The sequence below is a fragment of the Tenebrio molitor genome, chromosome 7, assembly GCF_963966145.1.
Source record: "Tenebrio molitor chromosome 7, icTenMoli1.1, whole genome shotgun sequence".
In the NCBI taxonomy this organism is placed as follows: Eukaryota; Metazoa; Arthropoda; class Insecta; order Coleoptera; family Tenebrionidae; genus Tenebrio; species Tenebrio molitor.
In genome coordinates this window covers 3439354-3456337 of record NC_091052.1, presented here as the reverse complement: position 1 = coordinate 3456337, position 16984 = coordinate 3439354, and the positions used below count along the sequence as shown (strand labels likewise).

General features: G+C 35.6%; 1 protein-coding gene across 2 annotated transcripts in view; it reads left to right on the top strand.

Annotated features, from left to right (window-relative positions):
• Positions 1-1768: 1768 nt before the first annotated feature.
• The window catches only part of LOC138135953 (phenoloxidase-activating factor 1-like), a 19243-nt gene continuing 4027 nt past the window's right edge, over positions 1769-16984 (top strand). For both annotated transcript variants that reach the window (XR_011161127.1, XM_069054960.1), the window contains exon 1: positions 1769-1916. The gene's annotated coding sequence lies outside the window, so the exon portion shown is untranslated. The remainder of the gene's footprint in view (positions 1917-16984) is intronic.

Here is a 16984-nt window from a genome sequence, read left to right as displayed (position 1 = left end):
CAGACTACAGTTAAAGTTCAAAGGTGCGATATTCCGGGGACGACAGCCCGATATGTTGCAGGGTTTCCGTCACTTTTGCACTTTAAATGTGATTTGGTTTTTCCCGGGGGAGGAATGTCGTTGGGATTTATGGGACGGCGGACGCGGGAGCTATTTGCTGGTAAATATGGCGAATTATCTGTGAAATAATAGAGGAAGAAAAAGGCGAAATGGAAAAATTCAATTGAGTGGGTCTCAAAATTGTCACAGCAAGAATATACCCGTTCTTTTATATCTCGTTTAGTAAAATATATTGACGAAAAATTTTCCTTTCCATTTTATTTTTGCACGTATATCTTGAACACTTCAATTTAGTAATATGTTTACAATGCAGATAAATAAATACCTGACTAGATTATCAATTTATACTTATTAGATGCTGACGCTGATTAAGACATTGTTTAATTTTATTAGTTGTATTGCACCGAAAAATCTTCTGATTTAATTTTGAATACAATAGAATAGTTTTTAAATTTAAAATTTTTAGAAATTGTTGCCCACATTTTTTGAATATTTTCTATTAGATCCTTTACACCTATTGGTCTATTAATACTTAGGGAATGCAGTTTTAATTAAAAATAATAATATAATTAAAAACAGAAATATTTCAGAAACAAGCTACTGCATAGAAATGCACCCTTTCGAGCACATTTGTTTAAGTAAGTTAAGTTGTTCCCTGAACGGAAATGCCGCCACACCATTACCATTTTAAATAAAGGTAACTAATGCAACTTCACCACGCTTCGCATAAAGTTTAATGTTTTTTTCAAAATAGAAACAGGACAGTTTTATGTACAACCGTCACAACATAAAACGAGTATTTTTAAATAAGCAAAACCGAATCCATTAAGTGTTTACTTACGTCTCGCTTATGTTAACAAAATTTCTGAAACCTTGAGACCGATTTTTCACGTTTCCACTCAATTAACTAATTACTGCCGATAATAAAATTTATTCGGTTTTGCCTTAAATGAATAATTAAATTTGCGATATACGATATACGATTACGACTCCCTAAATAACGGCGACCATCCCTGGAGGAAAACTTTGGCAAGTCGTGTTTTACGATAGGGTTCCGATAGTGTAAAATTTAATTTAGCGGGGTGGACTGCGACTTTCGTTTATACTAAACTAACACCTCGTACTTCATCTGTCGAAGTTCTGGGTCGATCCGGTCGGTTTTCGTCCAGATTAAATGTAAATACAGGGCGACAATGGAATTATTTTAATGGAGGCGAACTTGGAATCAATTTATTAGTCACCGGATTGCGACGACCTATTTAGATTAGATCGACAAAGTGGATCATTGTGTTTAAATTGCCCCATCTGTCTAGAAGAAGACGAAACATGCCTCGGATGAGAAGGAACATGTTTATTCCAGTATCTGGTTGCGCAAATAAAAATTGCAAAAACAACTTTCAAGGATAAAGATACCAGTTGGAGCTGCAAGGTTGCGAAGTTGTTAAATTTAGCGGCACATACGCGATTTTTTTTAAATTCGGCTTTATCAAACTCTTACCGTCCGGTTCACTCATGAAATGTTTGCTCGCCATATTCTTGAGATTAAGATAACTTCCAAATGATGCGATAAACAACGATTTATTGTGCTAACCAAGCATGCGATAGTGAGAGATAACATTAATCTCGTTATGATAGGTTATGTTGGTAGATTGTTTTGTTATTTGGCAACATTTGGCTACGAACTGCGCAAAATAGGTACAAAGCGGTTTCCTATTTTACAGCGATAAAAATGGAGGAAGAGCTTTGTTGTTTAAACCGTTGTAGATAAGAAAAATTACTGTTTGTTGATACACCCACCGAGCTATTATTTAAGTGATTTACATCAGCTTTATCATGTGATAACAACACGACTAAATGTTAGTTACGTTTAGATTTAAATTACTACAGTATTTGTGTTGCTATTATGCAACACCGAAAGCCAGACTGTAAAATTAAGTGCTCACAAGAGATCTACCGTCAAAACGGAATCATACCTAATTACATTTTCTGAATAAGAAATGAAACATGCTAATTCAATGATACAGTCAAAGCCCACATTTATTCCTGGCTACTTTGTTTTTCGCTGTCCTTAATTTACAATTTAAAATCTCAGCCTTAAATAAAAAGTCCTTTGTAGACGCCGGTGTTACGGTACTTTAATGGTTCCCCTCCAGTCGAATGTGCTGCACATGAGTCACATATAATTCACCTTTATACTTGCAGTTGTAGTTTTTCCTCTTATTTTAAAGAATATTTTAATTAAGTTCAGCATGCCTTGTAAAATTTTTAATAATATCCTTCAGCTACAGTTTTGCTTCATTTTTATTTGAAACGGTGTACACATTTCGTCGGATTAAAATGAAAAAACTGAGACCACATACCGAGTTGAAAGTACAAATTATATAACGCATGCGAAATCGTACCGCAAGACGTATCGTAAAAATATCAAAATATGTATCGTGATGCAATTGGTTATTGCTGTTTATAGAGGTGCCCTACAGTCGTGTCGTTTCCGTATTTTAAACTGTTCGCAAACAGGACAAGAAATTACACTTTAGAGAAGGATTTACAGTAGCGTTCCGCCTACGTTACGTAATAACTGTAACGTAAGCCCTAGAATGTACATTTTTATATAAATGTACTAATTTAAGGTTTAATGTGTCAAATCCTGAACAGCAAAATGCAAAATAAGTTGTTGATTATAAGAAAATTAGTCAAATAAGGTTATGCTTATTTTGATATTATTTCAAACAGCCATTAAAAGATACACTGCCATAAAATATTTAATAATCGCAATTAAATATTTGGTGTAATGATGTTTACCATATTTATTTTTCGCTTCTGCAATAAAGTCCCTAATTAGTTAATAATTATTGTTGACAAATATTCTCATGTATACATCGTTTTTATACTATAAACTATAGCATTACCAATATAATTTTCTTTTTCGTTATATGAATTTATTTTATTGATAACAATTAAATACATATACAATTTTACTGGCATGACGGCAACCATATATACTCCAAAGACTGTGGCGTTGCTCACACTCATTCACGTTCTTGTTTCAAAAAATAATCTCGACATTGTAATTTAATTTCTTGGTTTCGATCTATTGTGAGCGGTACAGAATTAGGAAATTTCCTAAAAAGCTGTATTAGATTGTCCATTTCCTCGACGAACGTCTTCGCCGAGGGCAACAACGCCGCATCCTCCTTCATATTCTTCTCTTTACAAGCAATAAATTGAAAAATAACAGAGAGCTGTTACATAAACAGGTCCATAACAATAGTGCCTCTTATCGTGCCCAAGCAACTCGCAATAACCTAACTTCGATTTAGTCCAACAGCTTATTCACTTTATGACGCCGCCCTGAGGGTTTTATATTGACGATATGGATCGCAGCGCCGGTGCGAAATTGATCCCTAATCTCCCGACTTGTTCCAACGATCAGACGATATAACGTGTCACCGGTCGCCCTTTCAATACGTCTCTAATGTATTTCGAAAATACGCGTCTCGTTGTTTTGTGAAAGTTCCTTGATTTAATGACTCGCTTTTATATCGCCTTCCGGCCCGTTATAGTGCTGCACCTCCCGCTTTGATGAGCTCTAAAACAAATCACGACCGGCTACCGAACTGCCTCTTTATTGCCGGCACCGTTACCTATGGGGCTCTTTCGCAGCAAAGACTCAATAACTAGAATTAAAAGGATCCAGGCAAATTCCGGGCCGTGGACTGATATAGTGAAGGCTTTGCGGAAGGATTTCGGGAGGCGAATCAAAGAAGGCCTCTCTATTTGCCTTCTGGGCAATCACTTCCACCAAGATATCTTCATTTCAGTCTCTACGCACTATCTAATCTAATACGTTCAAATCTCGGTTATAGTCGCCACCTTATTTCGCATAATAAAATTATCTGTAACATCGCCGTCATTAAAAATATTTGATGACGACAAACAAATATACCGGGTGAGTCAAATTTTACCGCCCGCAGATTAACCCTATTAAAAAATTAATAAAAATCACGAAACCTTAGGGTTACATTCCCTTGATATAGACTTCAAATGTGTGCAATCAATTTTCCGTTATCACTTCATTCAGAGCCATAAAATTAAAAAATCGATTTTAAGCACAAAAACATTTTTTTTCGTACACGCTCATAATTCACAATTAATTCAAAGAACACATTTATGAAATTCGCATCAAGAAAATTATTCGTTTTTGAATTATTCCAATTTTAACATTGAGAGCGAAAAGTGATCAAGATTTATAACTACAGTGTCATAAATAAATATCTCATTGTTGGGAAACATCTGTTGACAACTTTTCTAGTAATTTTTAAGCCCCTAAAGGGTACCATAAACAACCTACGTCAACTTCTTTTGTGGAACTGACCGCCCAATTTAATAATAAATCATAGCTAAATTTTGCACTTTAATGTCAAATTCCATTTATTTCAAAAACCTGTGATGTTTTCATGATTTTAATGACATCAAATTTTTCCTAAATGTTTGAAACGACTCTCAGTGAAAAATTATGTACATATATTAATGTAGCGGTTATTGAATTAAAACAAAATCTTTACCAGTTTCACTAAACATTTTGAAATTTTTACAGATTGTTCTGCAATGATACACAATAATTCCTGAATTTTTTGAGAATTTTAAATTGATTAGAAGTGGGCGTTTTCGCTCGGGTGGTAAAACTTGACTCACCCGGTACAATGAGTGTTAAAAGTTTTGAATGATTGAAACATTTTCTTGCCCGTTGAGCTTTTCTCAAAAAAAAAACTCGGACAGGTAGATTTTTTCATAATTTTCTTATTTGTACACTTTTCCGTTTCCGCGCGATGACATCATCGTCAGTTTGTTTAAATGGCAACCTCTAATTTTTTTGCACATCTGGATAATCCATTAAATTCTGGTTTATGTCCATGCACGATGTATTATAACCTTTGGACTGATGATTACTAAAATATCAATTTTTAAATGTGATAACAGGATAAAGAGGCCTTCCATAAAATATAATTTTTTTGAGTTTCTCCCCTTGTGTAGCTACTGGTACAAGAGGAAAGTGTAATCTATGACAAAAGATGACAATTTAGAAAAACAAATTGACCTGTCCGATGATGTTTGCCAAAAATCAACAACATAAATTTATGGAATTCTAAGCTAGCGCCACATCTGACGGTTAATACTCGTACGCAATCGATGTTCTACCGCGTGTGGTAATTTTTTTAAATATAAAACCTCAAATTTTCAACATAGGTTTATAGGCGAGATATCTCCTACTTCGCTGTTTTTAGCTAATACGAGTATGTTCCTGAAAGTCTCGATTATCGTTGTTAGCAAGGCGGGTTCTGGTTCATTTTTTTTGTAGACGAACAGTTACGTTAATCAAGTTTTTATTTGATCTTCTCAACAACCATGTTGACTGTTCTACTCTTCTGCCCTAGTTAAAACTTAATTATGTATATACCAAAATTATTTTCTGGTAAAGAATAGTTTTCTTGCTGTACCAAAACTAGTAATGAATATTTTTAAGTTCGATTTATGTACTTTGTTCAAACTTTATGTTGTGACATATGTTTTCATGAATTTGGGTTAATTTTAAAATGTGTGTGGTTAATGCAAGTACAAAATTATACCACATATATAAATATAAGAATTGATTATATGTAAATACATAGTTCAATTATCTACATATTTATCAATAGACCGTTCTACATCATTTTTATCTATCATTTAATGCATTTAATGCATTATAATGCGTTGATCTGTAAAAGTTAAACCAACCAAGATACCTAAATAATCCTGGATTAAAAACAATAACTCACGTAATAAATTAAAAATGTAAATATGATTTCATATTTCATGCAGAACATTATTTGCATTATAAAAAAATATAATATTGATACTATCTGTATTTTTGAATAAGAATAGATTTGTTCAGGCTGACTTCGATTTTTGAGTAAAGTTTAAAATCGTGGGGATTAATCTGTTTACGACATTTTCTGTAGGTTTTATTTTTATAAATTTATTATTGAGGAACATTTTTTAATTAATAATTTTTTCCCCAAATTCTTCAAAACAGAGTTAAAATTAAATGTACATAATTTGAACCCTAAAATTCATACCCGCTCATGTGTCAAAAATTACTGGATCAAAATACTCGAATGAAAAACAAGAAAAACTGTTAGAACAGCGGTCACTATTTCTTCAAAAAACCTGTAAAGTTTTTATCGCACAAAAACATTTTCACTCACTCTTTCGTTTCAATTGATGATTATCCAATGAGCGAAGTGTCAAATTAAGGGTTTGAAAAATGTAAAAAAATATTCGATTAAAAAAAGATCAATATGTAAAAAATGTTTATTTTAAGAGTTCTGCTGGTAATTAAATTTATTACTTGGACTTCCATAACACCCGGTATGTAAATATGTCTGAAACACAAATGTAAAAATACTTGTTGTCTTTATGAACACGCAAGAAATTAAATTTGAATCTTGACTAAAATTAAAATAAATTGTATCATCCTTTGTTCCTGCAAGGTGTATTTTCAAACATTGTTATGACACTAATTAACAACTCTCGTTGTTATAGCCGCTCTTACTAGTTTTGTACGGTGCAAATTTACGATCTTATTAATCCAATTAAAGCAAGTTTTACTGTGAAATTGCCTACATTTCAATATAGAGTCAACTATCGCATGCGAAAATGATGCAATTATTGAGTGTATAATATGGGGCCGTCTGGATCAATACTAATAAATATTTGAGGATAAATAGGGGATTACATGCATGTTTGATGGTAACATTGGAACGTGTAGCACTTCTAGTTTCCGAATACATGTGATGGTGCACACCGAGTTAATTGCAAATAGTGACACGGATGCGTCGTTAAACCACCAGAGGCCGTCAGTCGTAAAGTGTTTATCCTGGCCATAAACTGATACCCTACCACCTGATACCCAGACTAACTTAAACGGAAGTGTTGAAAGTACAGTGACGTTCTAAAACCCTATAATTTGCAAATAAATAGGCAAAAACACGAGCTTTTGCAACGAAGTTTTAGTGGGGTAGGCAACCCGTTATACATAAAATTGTACTCCTGCTAAATATTCTGCTTGGTTGAGTACAATTCACAAAAGCTCTAGAGTGGAAGTTAGGAGACAATAATTGCGCTAAAAGTCAAATATAAAATTCATTTTTAACAAAATAAAGAATGCGTTGGTTTAAAAATTAAACTTAAAACGTTTTGAATAGGAATAATATAGTACGCTGCACGTTCATTTATATTATAAATAAAGTAGACATGTAAAATACATTTTTCATAGAAATAACGTCACGGAGGATAATAAAACAAAATTATGCAGGTCTGAGCTTCCTTTACAATAGTATTCCAGGATAGGGAAGTCGACAATAAACATGCTTCCGTGAAAAATCGGATTTTTGTAAGCAGCAATCTCAATTTTATCTGTAAATATGTGCCGGATTTTCGTCTCAACAATCCGTAATATTGTGTGGAATATGAAATACCGGCTATTTACTGAACCATTAAAATACTGACGATGAATATAATATATCCAGACATCTGTCAAAGGAGCGAGAAATACTCCAGCTATAATGTGCCGCGTGCCAACTGTCGATCTGCGATCAATCGGAGCTTTGATCGGATTTCTGAGCGCTTTGTTATTCCTGCCCGTGCAACCGGAATTCTTCCAGTGGCATTCATAAGGGCAAGGATCAAGTTTCAAATGGATCGGAAGACGTATACCACCCATTATCCTCATTTCCCTCACCCAAGTATTTATACGAAAATGATTACCAGACACAGATTACTGTGTTAGAATCACTTCTTCGACGTTTATGGGGTGCAAGACCGGGTCGACAGTCACCCATTACGAGTTGTTGAAATTCAAATTTCCCCCGATCGGTGATCTTAATGCCACCATAAAATCAGACCGGCCAACGTGGCAACACAAAATCAATATCATCCAACAGCTTTTAATACTTTATTCATGCAATTTTAACCATGCTTTTGAGAGCAGTACACACATCCTTTTATAAATCGCCATCGGTCCTAATAAAATAGGATTAAAGCCCTCTTCATATTAGCGGGGAGTTCCGGGCAGGGCCGCTCGGTGATGTTCCATTGTGCCATGCTTGCAGGATTCTTTGATCCTTATAGCCGCGAGTGCAGGTGACCGTTACCAGGCACGGCCTGCTGAGATATCAATTATGATAGAAGGACCGGTCGACGTTGTATTGTCAGGGATTTAATTATTGGCGAGTTGATTGGCGGAAAGCCGGGGTAGATAAGAGTAATTGATTCAATTTTCCCAATCATTTTTCTTAGTTGTTTGACTTCAGAAAGTGACATTTGATGTCATAACGTCACCGGTAATTGGTCCAATTTATTTTCGGCGACTTCTTCGGTTCTTCTTTTTAATTAAAAGCCAGTCCCAACGGTCGCCACATACCGGGTAGACACAAAAAGTCGAACCATTAACATCATTAAACCGTTCTTTTGCAAAGCAAGATTCACTAGTTTGACGCTTAATTAAAGTCTGTTAGTGTAAGCAAGCACGAAATCATTAAACAATATTACATTTTTTCAGTAACGCCACTGCTCATCTTGCCAACCCCACGTCACACGCACACAACCCGCAATAAAATGTACAATCACCCCTAAATCTATAAACCGTTTATTCGAACCCCCTCAAAATATTTGCGTTCCTTTATTTTAAAACCAACATATAACCCTGTTTTATTACTTTAATTTCAGAAGCGTTCTACTATCGCATTACATTTATTTTATACCATCTATAAAGTTTCACGGCTTACAAACTAGACGGACGTCTGTGGGTTCCCCTATGGCGAACGTCCGACTAGACCCATGGATGGGGTGTGTTGGATTTTAAAGCTGCACTTACCCCGACCATCAAACAAAAGTGCGGTATGTGCGTGGGTGGCGAGGGTGAGCCTTTAAGAAGTTATGCGACTAAAGTGAGTGGCGGCGGATCTCCCATACGGTCTGGCGGCGGTTAACAACCAACTTAGGTGCTTAAATAGGCCACGTCATTTTGTTAAGTGCCGATAAAGTTATTTTGAATTAATACAACGGCGCTTTATCGCTCGGAAGGGTTGCACAAGCGCCGCGGAAGTTTTGATTGGGTTATTAACATTCTGTTGGTGCTATATTTAATGAGGAAAATAACCCCAGTTATATGGTACAATATTACCATTACTCGTCTTACAATTTTTCGAATGCTCGGGATGGATTCTGTTTTAATGCGTCCCGTTGCGAACTCGTAAAGTAGACGTAATGTGCAAGTTTATATCAGTGCATCTAGCGCATGCCAATTTTATCGATATGTCTGTTTTATTATGAAACTTTTAAAATTTTATTAGCTTTCAACCAATACATGATTTGTATTACAAATTACATTACAGTCATTAAAAATACGTTATCAAGGAATTACTTTCATTATTTGCAAGTTTAATATGTAGAGTGAAAGATTTATGAGCGTCCTGTTTGTTTAAAAAAATAGGGCATATATCACAGTTATTCATTGACAGCAGATTAAAAATCAGTAGTTTCTAACACCTAAGCCAAAGACCCCGGAATATAAAAGAATTCAAAACATACTGTGTATGTACTCCTTAAATTATTTTTAATTAAAAAAAGAGAAAATTACGTTATTCCCAAGAGTATGTGACCTTATATTTGCATTTTTAAAAGTAAAAAAACTTGTTTTAGAATAACCTAGGAGTAAAAACCCTGTCTAAATCTGGTTTCAGTTTCGAATATTATACAGGGTGTATCCGAATTCGACCAACAAACTTTCAGGGCAGATTCTACGATCAAAAATAAGCATAAAACTCTTAATACATATGTGGTCAAAAACGCTTAGTTTGCGAGATAATCAACAAAAACAATTACGATCTGAATTCCTTGGATTTTATGGGGTTATCTGTGCATTGAACAGGGGGGCGAAATTTTGAAAATTTTTGTAAATTGTACATAGCTCCTTTTTATTTTTGTACGTTTCATCAAAAAATTCCACCCGATTCATTTTGTTGCTGGTAGAATTTTTAGTATTTCGCAAAGTAAGCATTTTTGACCCCACATGTATTAAGAGTTTAATGCTTATTTTTGATCATAGAATTTGCCCTGAAAGTTTGTCGGTCGAATTCGGATACACCCTGTACATGCATACTGAAGAAGTGTAAAATTTAAAGTGACTTTTATTTGAAAATACCAAATTTATGCATTAGTGTTAGTGTACATTTATTTTCAACAGAATAATTAAGACATTAATGATAAATGATGGTGATACCAGTAATCAGTTTTAGGATAAATACAGGGTGTTTCTGAAATGCGTGTGTTAATTTTAACCAGTGGAAGAACGCGCCAAATCATGGAACTTGTCTCTATAACATTTTTACGAAAAAGCAATACAAATTAATTTAAAATTTGGAATAAATTAACCATCAAAGTATATACCCGCCAATGGGTAAGAGCGAAAATTTTCTGTTGTGATAGAAACAGAGCTTTGTTAAAAAGTTCTATTGTTATAGAAAAAAATAAATACATAGTCAAAATTTAGATTCTCATGGTTACAAAAAATCACACAAAACAACTCGTTTGGTAAAAATTGCGGGGCAAAAAATCTTGGAATACTTTTACGAATTTTACAAAATGTTATAGAGAAAAGTTTCATAAATTGGCGAGTTCTTTCACTGGTTAAAATTAACCCACGTATTTCAGAAACACCCTGTATATGTAATTAAAAAGATTAGCTAGGATTGTACGATATCTCGGGGTTTCGTTTTTTACAAAAAAATAAACAAGAATGAGATTTTTTTTGTCTTGGCGTTAAACCCCAGAACAATATTGCTCAGAGTTTTTTCACATTTAAGTTTTTTCTTGTAGCATAATAACAATAACATTTAATTACCTGTCGAGAACAGGGCTCCAAACTTCTTACGGGTATCGGGAAACTAAATACACATCTAAGAAATGTTGGTACTCGGCAACTAGTCTTGCAAGTGAAACTTTTGAAAAATTCTTATGGAGCCGGAAACTTCATCCACTCCACTCCACTAAATTAGAAAAAAAGGTGAACGGAAGCGAGTTCGAAATTGGTAAAACGGTAAATAAGGAGTGTCATCGAGCAAGGCAAAGCCAGCGGCAAGCTCGCATTCAATCACATTCCTGGCGTTCTTGGCGAACTTATTAAAAGATTGCTTTATCAGCGAGACAATACGCAACCCCATCCGGTTCATCTTGGGGGCACATGACTGATGGCGCCGCCTTAATTAAACTCCAAATTAATCGGGACGCCCCACTCACTAATTAATAAACCAGAATCTTATTGGTATATCGCTATCCGGCTGCGTTTATCTAGGTGTTGCGGCTTTCCATCGGCCCGGAACAAATTAGGATCGTGTAAACAACATTGTAGCAAGACGTCATTGTTGTTGTTTCTGATTGTCGAGAATACGGAAGAAATTTACGGCGACGACGGGGGCGGAAAAGACTCGTCAGATCTTTACTGGCACCGGAATTTACAGCAGTGACGGCCGTAAAATTTTATATATTTTGCGACATTAAAATATTTTAACGGCGCCGAGGTCAGCCTTATGAAAAATGTAAGATAATGCGTTTTATGTAACATGTTGGGAATTTTATTTTTCGGAAACAAGTGCCAGTTAATTTATAGGAACTAGAGGAGTTCGGGGTTGCCATTGGTTACGCTTTAAAAAATCTGGATGGTGGCCGTCAGCTTCGAGTGGTCGTCGAAATATAAACTGGGGGTGGATAATTAAAAACCTGTGTTTAATTTAGCTCTAGATGTGTGAGTCATTTTGTTTTATTGTCCCGACCGTTCGTATGCATTTAATTAAATTCTAGAAATTCTAGTGTAAAAATATCTTAATTACGAAATAAAAGCTCGACTTCTTTCAAATTAATTTGCTTGCAGGCAGCGCGAAGAATGTGCAAATAGCGGATTAAACAACGTTTGTAGGAATTTTTCCAATGCATTTTTAATTATCATTCTTCCCATAAACCTCCTCAGTTGTTGACTGTTAGCAGACGTTTTTTTGTACTGCGCTTTGTCGAATACTTAATTTCACTTTTGTCTTTTTTCACTCCTGTCGGAAAAACAAAAACACACACTGGTTAACACTTACACTTTTTAACGTGAACCTTAAATTCAATTCAAAGAAGTACCTGCTCAACACAAATAACTCGTAAAGTTGCGTGTTACCAGGTGTTCCACGTCTGTTTTATTAATTATGAGTTTAAACAATTCTACGGAATTTACCCTTAGCTAGTCGTCGTGATAAATGACCAACTTTGAAGCTACTGAAACCAAGACATTTTCACGCAATCTGATTTGTAAACTGCGTCGCATGGTCTAGTTGATAAATTTACGAACGACTTCGATTTTATCGCTAGGAAATTTATTTCCAAACAACGAAATCGAGTTGTCGAACAACCCTTCGACCACTTGAAGGTTTATTTCGATTTTAATTCCGACTGCATGTTTGCACGTTCATGTGTGCCCAGCAACAGGGGGTGTTTGGTAATTTATAAAACAATGAGCAGCAGGACAGGGGGGCATCTGGCGCACCCCATCGCATCGAGAGCGCCCCCGCTGTCATTTGAGCAAGTCCATCTCGCCACCCCTCCCGATCCATGTCCCGTACTCGTCGCGATCCAAACCTCCCAATTTACATCTCAACGAGCTAATAAATTGTCGCGGATTTTTCCATCGACACATAACGAATTCACAAGACGCAGAGATCACACAATAAAAGCCTAATCCGGTGCGATATTGAATATTTGGTAATCTCGATAAGTAAAACTCGCGGATCGCATGCTAAGCAAGGATTGCCAACAATCGGCCGTAATGCAATGCCGGTGGAAATTTAAAATTCCGGAGGGAGAGATAACTAGCTATAATTCCGGCATGGAAGCGATCCGGGACATCCACCGTGGAGGCGAAAACGTCACAACCTGTTTTATATTCGCATGAAAACGAAGTCCTGATAAATGCAAACATTTTTTTTATATTTCAATATTGCAGACCGAGTCTATCGGTGATGGTGAAGAGGCGCTAAATTTTTATGCAAATGTTATTGGCAGGCGCGTGCAGGCATTAAGATATCAAATCTGAAACGACCGCGAAATCGCTTTTACCCTACTTTATGCAACAAAATCTTCTTCTTCTTCCTGTTTCTTCTGTTGGTAACTACTCGATGAGGCGCACAAGGGTCAGTTCTCGCATTTGACATTAAACCTCGACATTTCAGTCGGACTTGCCGTTTTTTAAGGGTAGAGGGTGACGTAGCAGAGGGGTGTCAAAGCCGCCGGCGCCTGATTAGATTGGTCCGGTGCACCTTCAGTCGCGGCCTCCTCAAACGTAATCTCATAGTTTATTCTCAATCTGTCAGTATCCTGCGGCCTTTCAGGACATCGGTCAGTCGAAAAACAGACAATGTCCTGACAAAGAGACGGTGGGCTTCGTATCAACAAACGCCAATAAATCTAATAAAGAGCAATCGCTTAAATAGCCTTTCGAATTAAATTGTTTCGTGGAATTTTTCTATTTTAACGGCGCAGCGTCTGGACGACGATGTTTATGCCCTTTTTGCCTGGGAGCAAATTGGCGCAATTTAAAATGAAAAATGCCCCGCACCGTCGAACGCAAGTGTTATATTGTTGTTTATAGATGCCGAGCTCTGATTTATGGCTCAAATGTTTGGCTAAAAACTGCACAGGGCTGAGGAAATGGTGTGATTTCAATACAAATCAGCAAAAACAGATAATGGAGCCCCTTGGCAAACCCATAGCTCAGACGGAAAGCGTATAAAATGGATGTCGTGCAGAAGATTATAATAGGACGTTTCAAATTCTGATTCAGAGTTATTTCTCGTCAAACAGGTAACATCGAAACAAAAGGCTGTGAATTTGGTGGACATTTTTCATTTTTGTTTGAATTACAAAAGTGTAAATTTACATTTCAGTTATTGTCAATTTTGGTAAAAATGTAAAATAAATATTAATCCCATATTCTCGGTGAGCCTTTTATCAAATTTAATTAAATTTGCTTTGGTGATAGATTAGCAAGCAGTATTGCAGGTCGAATTATCCAAAAACAGTTCATAACTCGGTTATCAATACAATGCAGCTTTATATAAATTGATAGGATGCCGATCACATTATGAATTATTGTCGCACATAATACCGTGTCTAATTAATCAATCCAACAGAGATATTGTTCAATTGGAATTTATATCAGCTGCAGCTATAGATAAATATTTAATAAGAATGCAGTTGATTCGCATAATAGTAGATTATATCATTAAGAGTAGAAGTCTTTTTGTGCTAAGCCTAGCGATCGAAGACTGAGACGAAGTCAAGGTCGCAACTGGGCGAAGCACAAAAAGAGCTTCTACTAGTTTTTATTATGAGTTTGGTAATGGACAATACGTTACTTTAAAATGATCTAAAATTAAAAATACATTAAAAGGTGGCTTTGACTGAAACTCATCAAAGCATTTTTTTAGATTAATCTTCCACTGCTAGTGCTATCAAAATGTTTAATGTAGATGTAATCAGGTTTATTTTGAAAATAAAAAGAATTCCCCTTTTACATGGTAAGGTAGAGAACGCTACTTTGACCAGCCAGAATAAATCAGCTTATTAGAATAAAATTTGCGTTAAGTGGGTCCGTTGTGTGGCTTCAGGTTTTCAGATCTAAACCGGTGCGATTTTTTATTGGGTTACTTAAGAGATAAAGTTTACAAAGATGAATTTGAAATATGTATAATAATTGACCGAAATTCAACGGCATGTTGACAAAGGCCTCCCAACATCATACTCGATGCAACACTGACCTTTAGGAGTTTTAATTTTTAACAAATAGATAGCATAATGCAGTACATACATATTTATTTTTTATTTAAATACATTTTTTAATTATTTTCGATTATTTATTGTTTCACAACGTATAAATGAGTTAGATCAATACCTAGGGGTAAACAAAATATTGAAGTTAATTTGCCAAGTGAGTTATAATCAAAACATCAAACCGACAATTTAATTTACATAGGAATGTTGTGTTGACAGTGACTTCAAATGTACAAACTGGATCTGCTGTCTCAATTAATTGAAAAATAATAAATAGGTATTCGAACCATTTCTTGAATTTAAAAAAAATTTAAATGTTTTTAAAATCTTCGAGTGAAATTGTGAACATAAGCGTACTATCGCGGCCATCCAAAAGTGAACGTTTTTTTTTTATAGTTTGATTTTTACTTTAAATCATAGGCGTCCTAAAATGTCAAAGTTTGACACTAGCGATAAAAAATTTATTCAAACCATTTTTTTTTAAATGCCACATCTCACTCCGATGCAGACAGCTAGGGCTATTGCTATTGCAAAGCTAGAAGAAAATTGGTCGTTGGCTGCTGTGGCGAGAGAATTACATTGCAGTAAGACTTGCATCTTCATTAAAAAAAGGGGTTGGGAAGAAAACAGGCTTGAGAGGCCAATGCGAATAGGTGTTGGAAGGGTTTCTTCAGTAAAATTTACTTTCACTTTAATAATGTATTAATTACTTCTCAGTCTCATTTTTATTAAAAATTATTTATTACAACTTTTTATAATTAAAATAGTAACGCCTGCTGCACGAACGCCAATGAATACAGCCTGATTTAATCTAACGAAAAATACAGAAATTTTCGCAAGCTATCGTTCACTTTTGGATGGCCGCGATTGTACATTTAAAAATAAAAATAGATACAGGCTTATTCACGAGAGGGGTACGTCTGAATTTTTATTTTGTCGCAACCAACAATACCAATGGCAGTAACTACTAAATCAAATGTGAATTGACAAAAATTTTTTGCTTTAACGTCAAAGAGACAGAACTAAGAGCCATCGTGGATTCAGTTATAATTATTTTAAAAATTTGAAATCAAGATATTGCTGCAATGTGTATAATGGGTTGCGGTAAAAAGAAATTCAGAAATACCCCTCTCGTGAATAACCGTGTATACTAAGAGACCGATTTACCTTCTCAGATTTTAAGACGGTTACAGTTATCTCCAGTGGAGTACAGTAAAATTTTCATAGGTCAAACTATTACCGCTATATTAAAGGGAATCTCCCCTTTAAACGTCTTAGTCTTTAATGGCGTCCAAGACCGATATCTAGATTTGGTAATATTATAGTCCGACAAAAGCATACGTCACTTCCAGCAATTGAATAAACATTCTGGCAATTGATCTGGGTATTAGGCGTAATATATTCGAAAGAGGTTTTCGTCCTGTGAGTCCTCGCTGCACGTTGTCGGTGCGGACGGCCAGACTGACATTTGCCGGAGGAAAGCAGTCGACGATGTCGTTAGCAAAATGTACGTTATAATATCCTTAAAGACCCTTTCCAATAGCAATAAATGTTTACATTTGAGAGGCAGTATAACATAATGGGTTGTCGAGAGATATGACCGATCTCAATAGGCGGGCAGAGTGGCTGAGCTGCAACGGACAGCAGGAAATACGTTCCTGCTTGCTACACGTCATTCTGTTCCGCTATCGCTGCTGATCCTGACATGCAATAGTCAATGCGATCCGCACACGGAAACTAACAAAAACTGTACCAGTGGATGTTCGATACGTTGTTTTTTTGTTTTGCAGGAAATTTCGGCAACCAAACTGACATTATTTTAATGAAATCCTGACGTTCTTAGTTACTTCAACACGTACGAGATGGCGTGGTGGATACAACATGTCCATAGATAAAATAAAGACAAATAGAATGCAAAGTCCCTTGATTTTTTTTTTGAGCAGCAAATGTGGCGTCATCTGTTGAGTTGTGGACGGTGCAATATTCCATAGCCTACTGGATGTTTTCCATTCTTACTTTA